A 13,417-nucleotide genomic window follows, 5' to 3' on the forward strand; every position below is an offset into this window, starting at 1 on the left:
AAAAAAAAAAAAAAAGATTTTTCTCAACTAATCCTTTTTTGCCACCTCATCCACTCTCTACCCAGCCAGCAGTGGCTATCCTCCCATACCATCTTGATATCCACTAAGGTTAGTTAACCATAGCCTGAATTTTCCTTAAAACCTCTCAGGTGGGGGTGCCTGGGTGGCTCAGTGGGTTAAGTCTCTGCCTTCTGCTCAGGTCATGATCTCAGGGTCCTGGGATCGAGCCCAGCATCAGGCTCTCTGCTCAGCGGCGAGCATGCTTCCCCCTCTCTCTCTGCCTGCCTCCCTCTCAGCCTACCTGTGATCTCTCTGTCAAATAAATAAATAAAATTTTAAAACAAACAAACAAACATCTCTCAGGTGTTTCTGTTTGTTTGCTTTTAACTTATTTTCCGGACTTTATCTTTCCCAGTTTTTTCTTTAGTTTATCTAAAGTTGATTTTGGAGTAGTTTGCAATTGTAGTTTGTTGATTTTGGGGTAGTTTGCAACCTTGCTCAATTCCTCATCTTGGTGGGAACCAAAGTGCTTTGAAACATTTATGGCCTCTAAGTTGACATCTACTAAGTATCTTGCTGGTATCTGTGACTGGTGTGGCTCTTGGCCTTTATACTCTATACAACTTGTCCAACCCCAGCTCTGCCTGTTTGCCTTGTCAGTTATAACCAGTACTTCAAAGTCATCAAGGATAATTTTTGCAAGATATATTTTAGAGTTTACTTAAAAAAGTAGCTGGAGTACAATTGAACTATTTTTGGAATAACTATACTCCCATTCATTTGCATTTCTTATTTTACCTTTAATGGAAAGGAGAGGAGAGAGAGGAATAATATTAAGTTGATTTTATATTCTTTTGAGCACATGAGTATCGTACTGGGTGTGGCAGGGTTGCGGCAGGGAGCTTGAAGATCTCTGTTGAAGGTTTTTTTTTTTTTTTTTATTACTGGGGACTCAGAAAATAGCTGGACAGCCAGGGGAAGTCCTGAGAATATTGGCATTCATAACAGTTCAAAAATATCTGATGTCTGTTCTCTGTGGGGATTTGTGGGTGAGAGAAATGGTTTGCCTGAGTGTTGAAATGTTAAATCATAATCAGTTCCCATGCATACACAAAAAGGAGGGGAACAATTGGCAAACGCCTTGCACAGCTGCATTATTGCCTATAAAAAATGGGAATGAAACAAACTCATATCTAGGGTAAATGAGATGGTGAAGCCTATATACTGCTGCCTCCAAAAAATGATTTTTACTCATCATCAGTAATGAGAAAAATGTCTGAATGGCTTTAAGGGACTTTTGAAATTTATGTGGTTTGACACTTAAAATTTTTAGAAACATCTAAAGTAGCATAAAAATAACCAAACTGTGAGGTTAAAATAAACTTCAGTCCAACCTATAAATCCATGTCAGGAGAGATTTATTTTAGAGCAACATCTCAAATAAAGTGCTAGTTTAAACTCTGTAGTCATTCTTTTATAGAATGAAACAGTGAAAGTGTTAAGGAAAGCTACAATTGCCCACTCTAGATTAACTTTTCTCTGGAGTACATTGGGATCTACAGTTGTGTATTGGGATGTGCTAGCTCATAAACACAAACGTGTTGTCTGCTTATGTCACTAGAATATATCTCAATAATTATGATTAATTATGATTCTGTTTTTATAATTTAGTAATTATAATTGCATCCATTCGTGTTTCAATTTCAAGTTGAGCTCCTCTTTGTAAATGTTTCACCACTTGTTGCCCAACTTAATAGTGCATATTAAGGTACACAAGATTTAAAAAAGTAACAGTTCCAAAATAATTGGCCTTGACATTGAAGGAGTTGTAAAGTTGCCAATAATGGCAAACTTACCAAAAATAAATATTTGACCTTTGTTTAACCATTACCAGGAATTTTAAATTCTCACTGGAAAATATTGCATATTATGCAATAAAGAGATGCTGTGATTTTTTTAAAGCAATACTTCAGGAAAAAATGAAAAATAAAATTATGAAGAAAAAATATTTAGATGAGCTTGATTTTTTTTTTTTTCAAAAAGGGTCTTGCAGTTCTGCACTTCTTTTCACACTGTTCTATACATTTGTTTAGCTTGCCCTTAAGTTGTTGATACATGGATCTTGATTCTTTGGTATCAGAAATACTATTTAGTCTATTTCTAGGTTTCCAGATAATTTTCCTTCATTCTGGCAACTGTCATAATCAATTTCCTTTTCATTCAGTATAGATACAGATATTAAGGTATATTTGAGGTAAGCCCTGGTTTCTCTGCCCTCAGGATGGTGATGGCAACTAACATAGGACAAAAGTGTGTATGTGCTGATAGAGGGGTGGGGAAGATTGGGACCTCAGAAGATGTCCTTTTGTATAAACATGTTCCTCGCTCAGGTTTGGAGACTCTAAATAAATTTAAACCTAGGCCCTCCAAAAAACAAAGTCAACATTTTGTTAGGCCCTCCAAAAAATGAAGTCAACATTTTGCTTGAATACATGTCCAATGTAACTAGAATTATTATTAACTCATATATTTATTCAACAAACATTTATAACATACCTACTCTATCTTCAAAGCCCTGAGATAGCCCTGCAGAAGATAGCACGTTGTACAGGTTTCTGTTTGTACCTTCAGTGACTTTCTCGAAAAAGAAGGGTATCTGTAGTAAAATATAAATAGAAAGTCACTGGGATTTTGCATTAACTCTCCTGTTCAGTTTCTTGAGGCTAGTATTATAAAATGCTAAAATTCAAGTGTTACTCAAGTGATATGAAGTATTTTAATATTTTGAACCTTTAAATCACAGGACCCTCACATGCTGAAATGGGCTTTCCTGTTTGCCAGCCCCGGTATCAATGCCTCCACGCATTTCTATGGTCATTACTAATATTAACTCTTTACATCTGCCAGGGCTTTAAAAGTCACTTCTACTCAGAAGTTATTACTTGATTTCTCTAATGGACTTTCTTAGGAGGCAGAAGATATAGAATTTATATTTACAGCCATTGGAGGAAACCAAATTTTCTGGTTCAAATTTCAATTTCTACCTTTTATAATCCAGTTAAATTTGAATGAGTTTTTTACCCTCTCTCAGCCTCAGTTTGATTATCCAGAAAAGGTAGATGATACTAGAATCCAAACATATAAGGTTGTTGTGAGTATGAAATAAGTTAATATGCAGAAGAATAATTCTAGTGATTTGAAGCATCCATGTTCTAGCTATGTAAACAGTAATACTTTTGTGTTGTCTAGGTACTGCAACCTGTTCAGACTACATTGAAATTATATCATCACTTACTCTTGGAAAAATGATCTATCTTGTTCCCCAATTTCTCTTTAACCCGCCATACTAATCTCTTCTTTAATGAAATGATCTTTCTACGCAGATGTCTATGATCTCTTGATCTACAATTTAGTTATGACCTAGCCCCTTGTATTCTAATTAAAGATGGCACATTAGCTTTCACTCATATGCTAAGTCTAGGTAGTTAGTAGTGGCTGCTTGGCAAAGAGAATTGAATTCTCAGCAAAGAGAATTCTAAGGCTCAGAAGAAAAATGGTTTTCCAATATATTACTGATTTCTCCTTCAGTCACAGAAAGATGGGGAAGAGCAAAAATACGGAGGTCTTATTTTTTCATCCCACATGTGACGAATCCACTTGTTTTCTATTATATATAACCAAAAATTTAGGATTTAAAAACTTTCATAATTAATCATACTTACACAATTGATTATCAAATTCTTTTGCTATATTCACATAGGCAAAGCAGGAGATGGTCTGTGCAGGGAGCATGATACTGGAGTGCAATGATTAATTAGTGTTCATTTCTGGCTCAGTTTAAAAAGAACTTGTAACACAAAGAAGCAGAGGTGAAATATAAATGACACCAAAGAATATGTGCCTGTGCCCTCATTAGGAGGTTTTGGCAAACCATAAACAAATTCGAAATTTAATCTAAGAGAAAAGAGTGTAAAACTAGAACCATCTTGTCAGTTTATCAAGATCTACAATGTTAACATCATGAAGGAAGGCAGAAATCATTAATAAATAGCCTATTAACTTGAAAACAAAAATGTCATCCCTGTCTCATTTGCTTAATTTGTGATCAAATGATAAAGTTGCATCACTTATAACCCATGAAGTTTAAGATTTTAAGTAAGTCAGACATTCTATCTGAAATTGTTCATGTGTAAATGGTAGATATTACTCTTCCTTATACTAATTATTAAGGTTTTGAAGGTGAAAGTGTATACCCCTCAAACGGTATAAAAATAGATTATTTTTGTTGTTTGTTTCTGTAATGCATGACTTTATTGTCAGGATCCAAACTAAATTGTAAACATTAAGACATTTTTATATTTTCAATTTCTTTTACATATTGTAGTCTCTTAAAATTATAATTTTAAAGAAACTGTAATGTTTCTATAGTTACGCCATCTGAGTTCTCAAATTTTGTGCTTTATTTATTCAAATTCACCTTTTCATTGGTCTCATTTCAGTTTTTATTATATTTTTCCTATTCCCTGCTTTTTAGTTTACTTTGACTCATTTGGATTTTTCTTTAGCTTTTTTGTGGCTTCATAGTTACCTTTTCCTTTTTATTTTTAATATTCTTAACCATCACCTTCCTCTAAATATGCTATTCTAATAATCACCATTTTTATTCACCATATTTCATCCTTTTCATTTTTTACTTTATATCAATCTCTATATCTGGCCTTAATCAGCGAGAAGGTAGTTTATATTGCAGACTCTCAGGATTTTCCTCCACATCATCACCATGGAATAACTAGTAAAGTGGTTTTAAATCTATTTATTTATGTTTTCTTCAGGCTTTATTTGTTATCAAGGATGATGTTGACTATGAGAAATAAGCATTGCCATTTAGGTATAAGTCTTGAATATTTATTTTTCATTGTAAATGAATGCTCTGATAGAGAATGCAAAATTTATGGGGTTATCTAAAAGGAACACAGCAATCTCTTTAAATCACAGTTTATTTAAGCCCATATTAAACTAAACGTGAGTATCCTTTGGTGGATTTCTGATTATTACATGTAATTCTCTCTTCTGAGAAAAAAGATATGGATATGAGAGCGACAGACAGATAAACTGCAAGCAGATAAGTAGCTCGGAATGCTAGATTGATTGGATTTGGGACTCAAGTGCATTTATGTGTTTCTTAGAGGAGGTGGGATGGGGAAGGCAACATGTATCTGGATGAGGTTTCCCAAACAGGAAAAATGAAACTTTTTAAAATAACTTTTTAAAAATATTTGACAGAGAGATCACAAGTAGGCAGAGAGGCAGGCAGAGAGAGAGTAAGAGCAGCAGGCTCCCTGCTGAGCAGAGAGCCTGATGTGAGGCTTGATCCCAGCAACCTGGGATCATGACCTGAGCTGAAGGCAGAAGCTTTAACCCACTGAGCCACACAGGTGCCCCGAAAATGAAACTTTTAATCCTAAAATTAAACTTTTCAAATGTGTGCATTATGTATAATAATTAGCATTCATCATATATTTATTCTTTGCCAATAATTCCACTTTCATGATCTTACTTGTTTCCAGGGAAAATCTTATGAGGTTGGTCTAAGTAATCCCCATTTCCACCATGAGGAAACTGAAATGTATCAAGATTGGTTAACTAGAATCATGTTATTTGTAAGAGGAGAATAGGAACTTAAAACCAGTAAATCTAATTTACATCTTAACCTGTATCAATGTCTATATTTGTTTTATTGAAGTTTTCACTGTAATAGTATTTCCTGTACTGAATAAGTATATGACTTTCATAGTGTCAGATACAAGAAAAACCTGAAATTTCTGTGTGGGGCACATTAGCCACTAGAGAGTGATCTGAAACTCTTGGATGAGGATAGCTAAGACAGAGAAGTAATGGAATCATTCAGTTCTAGACACTGAGTTAGTGATGAAACCTAAACAAACATTTCTTCCTGGACTTGTGGTAATATCTTCTGTTCAGGCAACACATTGATATGATGAAGAATTGGAGAGAAATATACTGTTTGCTAATTCCTTGTCTCTGAATGACCCAGCATCTTCAAGAACAGTAAGTAAAAAGGCCTATATTGACCTGCTCAGAGTTTAAATAAATAAATAAGGAAGTTGCTAATATATGCATTTTGACTTCTATTTGTAAACAATTTTACTTAAAATTCATACTTGTGTGTTATTACACTTGAAACCAGTTGTCACAGAAAGCATTGCCAATTTTCTTGGTTTTATTTTTTTAACTAAGCAAAGTACATAACTGCACGTGTACAGTTTACAAGCTCTTCCCATAAAATCTTAGGTATTTAACACCACCTGCACTACAATAGTCAGAGGAGTATTGTGGGAGTGTATTTATTCTTTCTTTATTTTTTTAAATCTTTCTCATTGTATCCAAAGTCACTTGTCTGGCAAGTTTCCATTGTTGATTCAGAGAAGACAGCATCAGGGTATGTTTTGTCTACAGCTTTGCTTACTCAAGATTATAAACATTCATAAGACAGTGAACTTGAATTTCAAATAACAGGAAAAGCTGGAGATTATGTTTAAATTATACATATAAACTGGTTGGTTTCTATCACTGGAATATGAAGGTAGATAAATATGCAGCAATGATTGTTGCTAGAAATGTACCTGTCATAAAATGGGGGACAACTCCTCTTACATCTGTCATGGAAAAAGACATTTTATCAAGTTTCTCACTAACAATCTTGAGGAACACCAGGAAGTGATTTGGGCAGGGTTGAAATGCCATATCAACAGTGGCAGCAAGTGACATGAAGCAGAAGTTCAAGCAAGACAGAAAAGTGGAACATATCTTGAGAGGCCTTTTTGAGGTAACAATGGTAGTTAGACAGGTTAGGAGTAATGACGGAAAGCTCTTCCATGCCTGAAAGATAACTGAATTAAAGAGTCATAGACGTTACATGTGAAAGCGTTCCATTAAGGTCACCTCATTCATTCCCTGCCGACAAAGGATTCTTCCCTATTGCACAGTCTATAATACAATGGAATAATGTTTAAAAAAAAAAAAAAAGAGAGAGAGAGAGATTAAAATGGCTTCCCCCAGCCTATACCAGATAATCACTGAATTATCAGAAGTTCTCAAACCATTCATCATGCACTCTTCCTAGTTAGCAAATTAAAATGATTAATAGATTTAGAGGCTCTGGGTCTAAATAACAAAGGAGGAAGTCTCTGTACCAAAGTCATAGCAAAAGTCGCTGAATATAATGAAAAAGCTCAGTATGAATGGAATGGATAACAGAAAAATTCATACAAGAGAGCCCTTCCCTTAGGTGGATGTGGGGTTCAGACACTTAACTTACCCAAAGTAAGTATAATCTAAACCACTGCTTGCAAATCTCTGAAGTTGAAACCTTTAGCACAGTGTTTTAGATGGAAGAAATGCTTTATTCCCTTGCTTGGGAATTCTGTGTAATGAAAAGACCTCTTAAAGACATTAAGAATCGAATAACTGAACAAAGGTCTCATAAAGGGTAATCTCTGTGTCTTGATTGGATCCGGAGTGTTCTGAGAACAGGGGGTATGAAGTTAAATGCAAGGGGCAAATTGCAAAGAAATGAGCCTAGAAGTGACATTCAGGAGTCCAAGACCTGGCTCTAGCCTCAGTTTGCTTTTCTAAGGGTTTGTTTCTATATTAAGTCTCTCTCTCTCTCTCTTTTTTTTAACCTTTATTTCATAGCTATTAAATTCATATACCAAAGCACCTGACAAACCATGTTCTATCCCTAAAATAAAAACAAAAACAAAAATGACTCATATTAAGAGGAGGGAAGAGTGAGAAGCTTTTCCTTACTGAGATCCCCAAGTCTCCCTGGCTATGAGTGTATGTAGTACTTGAGCCTAAGTGCAGATGTAATCCAGCACAAAATACATAGCCAGGTGATACAAATTTCCCATCCTCAGCGACCCAACTGGTTCTTGTCAGAAAAAGGAAGGGCAAAAGAGGGCATCATCACAGTATTTCTGGACATTATCCGGTGAACCTCTGTTCTGCAGGGTGAGGTCATAGATCTCTGGAGTATACACTGGCTGTACTAAACAATGAGTGTATACCTTTATTCTTGGTATCAGATGACAGATCTTGCATCCCTATCTATCTCTGATTCACTGAGGCAAGCCAATTCTCAGCTCTAGTTTAACCCCCCAAAATGGGGATAATTATAACTGCTCTACATTTCTTTCCATTTATGAAATTTATTAGTCATAAAATGCTGTATTTAAACATTATATTTGGAATTATTAAGAATTTTGTGCTCTTGCCCATTTCTAATATTTTTGCTGGCCAAAGAGCTACCTTGTTCCCTTCCTGTTTGCCAATCTGTTAATCTGTCCACGGAACAGTGGTAAAGTACTACTTTGTGCTTGTGTTGTGTTCAAAGCTGTGCTTATCACAGTATGTTGAACTATACTTCAAAAGTTCCTTTAGGGGGCACCTGGGTGGCTCAGTGGTTTAAATCCTCTGCCTTCAGCTCGGGTCATGATCTCGGGGTCCTGGGATCGAGCCCCGCATCAGGGCTCTCTGCTCAGCAGGGAGCCTGCCTCCTCTCTCTCTGCCTGCCTCTCTGCCTACTTGTGATTTCTGTCAAATAAATAAATTAAAAAAAAAAAAGTTCCTTTAGTTACACATTCTCAATAAAACCAATGGGCTGGATAATTCCCTTGTGTACTGATGTTTATCATCCTTATGTTTCCTAACTTTGGATTTTCTTGAATTATACTAATTCTGAAAAATTGAATGAAGCTTCTCTTTAAATTTTTATGATGTGTGTTTGGAATGTGCCTTCTCCATTAAAGAGGCATTCATTTTCCTCCTTAATTTTAGGATTTTTTACTATCTCCATGTGTCATCATTCAGTGTATCCTCTAAGGTGCAGTTAGAATATAATTTTCTTGTGAAGTATTTTTGTATTAATATTTTATTTATTTATTTATTTATTATAAGTTGAGGGATGAGCAGAGGGAGAGGGAGAGAGAATCCCAAGCAGACACTAAGCTGCTGAGTGTGATGTGGGGTAGGATGTCATGACCCTGAGCTGAGATCATGACCAGAGCCAAAATCAAGTCAGCCACTTAACTGATGGAGCCACCCAGGCATGCCTTTTGTGACTTTTTATTAGATGCCTTTATAAGGATTTGTAGAGTCAGAAGACATGAGTTTGAATTTTGGTTGGGTCTTTCATTAACAGTGCAAATTTGGACAAGATGCTTAGACTCTCAAAACCTGTTTTTAAGTAAATCAGGATGACAGTAGTATCTATAGTTTATTACCAGAAGAAATAATGTGCTTTGAAGTGCTGTGCATAGGGAATATTACCCAATAAGTGCCCAATAATACTATAATTATGTACATGTATTTTCCTCTGTCTTTCACTACTGATCAATTATAGCATATCTATAATTTATTATAGTATTTGTAAATGTATATAATACATCTGTCTTCTGTCATTCTGTAAGTTGATGCAATGGAAGGAACAACACATTATTAAAGCCCAAGGAAAGTATAATAACATTTGCCTATACTTGCCATTATACTAAACCCTGATGTTAGCAATGAACATACATTGTCTGCTGTGAATTTTAGCAATGCTCACCAAGTCTTATGGATAAAGAAATTAGACATAAAGACAATAGAGATAAAAACATTTTAGGTAAAGAATTCTCCAAAATTTGCACACATCAAATATTGTTGTACCAATAATAACAATTCCATTTGAAACAGTAATCTTATGGAGCCAGTCTAACACAGAGACAGACAATACTTACCACTTTGATCTATGATGCATGTGATATTAGTCCTTTGTGATTCACATTCTAAGACACTTTTCAATGGACCAATGATATTTACCACTGTAATTATATTAAAGGGAAGGAGAGAAAAAGAAAATAAAAGCCAGAAAAGAGGGAAATACTCTGCTTTCAGAGGAGCTTAAAAATGGAGAGCTAATGAGATGGAGAGTAATAAGACTGTTGCAGGCAACAGGAATTACAGGGGATAAATTCTGTTTACCAATATTAGAGGAATGTATGGAGTAGTAGGGTCAAGTGGGATGGAATTACAGATTACAGATTTCCATGAGGAAATCTATAAGAAATCTATCACCACTTTGAAAAATAAGCATGCTGAACAGAGCAACTGAAAAGAATGTGAAATTCCTAGGGGAATAGGAAACAATGGTTGTGTGTGCAGGTGTAGATCTTGCTGGGCTTCTGGGATCAGCTTCATGTGGTCTATCATAGAATGTGAAAATATGAACCCTGAAAGAATACTGTGGAAGTGAACTGAGTAGTTAAGTTGAGATGCTATGAAGGTATGGCTAAGAAGTTAAGCAGAGATGCAACTGTGACACAGTGGTGTACACAGACAGATTTGCAGAAGGGGTTGTAATGTGTTTTTAATGTGTTTGTAAAAGCTGTGGAAGTCTTGGAACGCTGCCCAAACCATCAAGGCTTCATGCAAGTAGGTTGGAGGAAAGGTTTGAGACAGACAGTTAAATGAACAGCATGGAGCATGCCATCAGAGACTGAAGGGGAAATAAAGTTTATTAATTAGGGGAATTAATTGGAGAGCTGTGATTTTTTTTTTTCCTTATGTGGTCAAAATGGATTGGGAAAAAGTACTAGAAGTGTATACAACTTAGTATGTGCACTTAAAATACAATCATCTTAGAAATGAACCTAAGAGAGGAGGAGGAAAATGGCAAAGACCAAGAGGCATGACACTCATACTGCACTATTAGTAACTGACACATTTATAAGGTAGTATTTAATGATTCTTGTTTCTTAGGGACGCTAGTTCAAATCAATCCAATCAAAGAGATGGGCAACTTGCTTAGAAGCAGAAGTAAAGTAAGTGCTATTTCAGAGTAAAATGGCAGCTCTTGGATAGATCTTACCAAAGATATCTTTGCTATGAATTCTTTTAGACAAGATTTAGCAGAAGATTTTAACATCTCATAGACAGCACTCTCAATAAAAAATTTTTCCCACTATTGTTTACTTTCTGAGCTTTCCTAAGAGTTCTCTAGTTTAGGTTTCTCAAATAGATTCATTCAAGATCTCTACTTTCTTCCATCTTCTTTCATTTTATGAGTTCATTATTTCACTTTACTTCATATTCCATGTCTGAATAAGACGTATATTACTTTTCTCTTAGTTTTTAGATTATTATCAAGCAATATCCTTTTTGGGATGCCTGGGTGGCTCACTCAGTTAAGCATTTGCCTTTGGGTCAGGTCATGCTCCTTTCTCAGTGAGGAGCCTGCTTCTCCCTACCACTCCTCCTGCTTGTGCTTTCTCTCTCTCTCTCTGTCTCTGACAGATAAATATATAAAATATTTCTTAAAAAGTAGTATCCTTTTTAGCTTATCAAGATGGTTCTTTAATTTCTATTATTGATGATAACAACCAATAACACATATGAATTCTGATAATGTCTCCATTCAACTTGAAATTATACTTAATATTAAGTAAAATGGTTTATATTTAATATGTTTCCCATGTGTTATTTCAAAAGATAATGCCTATCATCAATTTGTGAAATTGATATGATCCTAATACTATAAATTTGGAATAAGGCTACTTTTGGTAAGCTAACCATATATGGAGCTAAGAATAGAATTTAAAAAAATTTTTTTAAATTTATTTATAGCATAACAGTATTCATTGTTTTTGCACCACACCCAGTGCTCCATGCAATATGTGCCCTCTGGTTTCCCCAACCTCCCACCACCCCCCACCCCTTCAAACCCCTCAAAATGTTTTTCAGAGTCCATAGTCTCTCATGGTTCACCTCCCCTTCCAATTTCCCTCAACTCCCTTCTCCTCTCTAACTCCCCTTGTCCTCCATGCTATTTGTTATGCACCACAAATAAGTGAAACCATATGATAATTGACTCTCTCTGCTTGACTTATTTCACTCAGCATAATCTCTTCCAGTCTCATCCATGTTGCTACAAAAGTTGGGTATTCATCCTTTCTGATGGAGGCATAATACTCCATAGTGTATATAGACCACATCTTTCTTATCCATTTATCTATTGTAGGGCATCTTGGTTCTTTCCACAGTATGGCGACTGTGGCCATTGCTGCTATAAACATTTGGGTACAGATGGCCCTTCTTTTCACTACATCTGTATCTTTGGGGTAAATACCCAGGGTCATAGGGAAGCTCTATTTTTAATTTCTTGAGGAATCTCCACACTGTTCTCCAAAGTAGCTGCACCAACTTGCATTCGCACCAACTTGCATTCCCACCAACAGTGTAAGAGGGTTTCCTTTTCTACACATCCCCTCCAACACGTGTTGTTTCCTGTCTTGCTAATTTTGGCCATTCTAACTGGTGTAAGGTGATATCTCAATGTGGTTTTAATTTGAATCTCCCTGATGGCTTGTGATGATGAACATTTTTCCATGTGTCTGAAAGCCATTTGTATGTCTTCACTGGAGAAGTGTCTGTTCATATCTTCTGCCCATTTTTTGATATGATTATCTGTTTTGTGTGTGTTGAGTTTGAGGAGTTCTTTATAGATCCTATAACGATCCTATATATCAACCTTTGTCTGTACTATCATTGCAAATATCTTCTCCCATTCCGTGGGTTGCCTCTGTTTTGTTGACTGTTTCCTTTGCTGTGCAGAAGCTTTTGATTTTGATGAAGTCCCAAAAGTTCATTTTTGCTTTTGTTTCCTTTGCCTTTGGAGACATATCTTGAAAGAAGTTGCTGTGGCTGATATCGAAGAGATTACTGCCTATGTTCTCCTCTAGGATTCTGATGGATTCCTGTCTCACATTGAGGTCTTTTATCCATTTTGAGTTTATCTTTGTGTACGGTGTAAGAGATATAATCAAGAGATTATATCTACAATTATGATTCCTCAATTTGACTATCAGGTGCTTTGATTTTGTTTGGAATCTATAGTCTTGGGTGGAGACCGTTCAACCTCTAGTACATGAACGCTGGTTCCATTCATGAGATTGGGAAAATTTTCATGGAGAACTTGTTCCACTATATCTTCTAGACTTCTTTCTTCCTCCTCCCCTTCAGAGATTCCAATGATTCTGACGTTGGAATGTTTCATGGCATCATTTATTTCCCTGATTCTGTTTTCGTGGCTTCTAAACTGTTTGTTCCAGGCTTCCTCCTGATCCTTTCTCTCTGTTTGTCCTCCAGATCACTAATTCTATATTCTGTCTCAGTTACCCTCGCTTTGAGAGAATTTAGATTAGATTTGAACTCATTGAGAGCATTGTGAACCTCAGCTCTGCCCTAACATTGTGAACAGCATCTCTGGTCACTTTCAGTTTGGCCCTAATCAATTCCGTTTGGTCGTCCATGGCTTTCTCCAACCTAGGTATTGCCTGGATAACTGTTAGTCTGAATT

This window comes from Mustela nigripes, chromosome 1, assembly GCF_022355385.1.
Source record: "Mustela nigripes isolate SB6536 chromosome 1, MUSNIG.SB6536, whole genome shotgun sequence".
In the NCBI taxonomy this organism is placed as follows: domain Eukaryota; kingdom Metazoa; phylum Chordata; class Mammalia; order Carnivora; family Mustelidae; genus Mustela; species Mustela nigripes.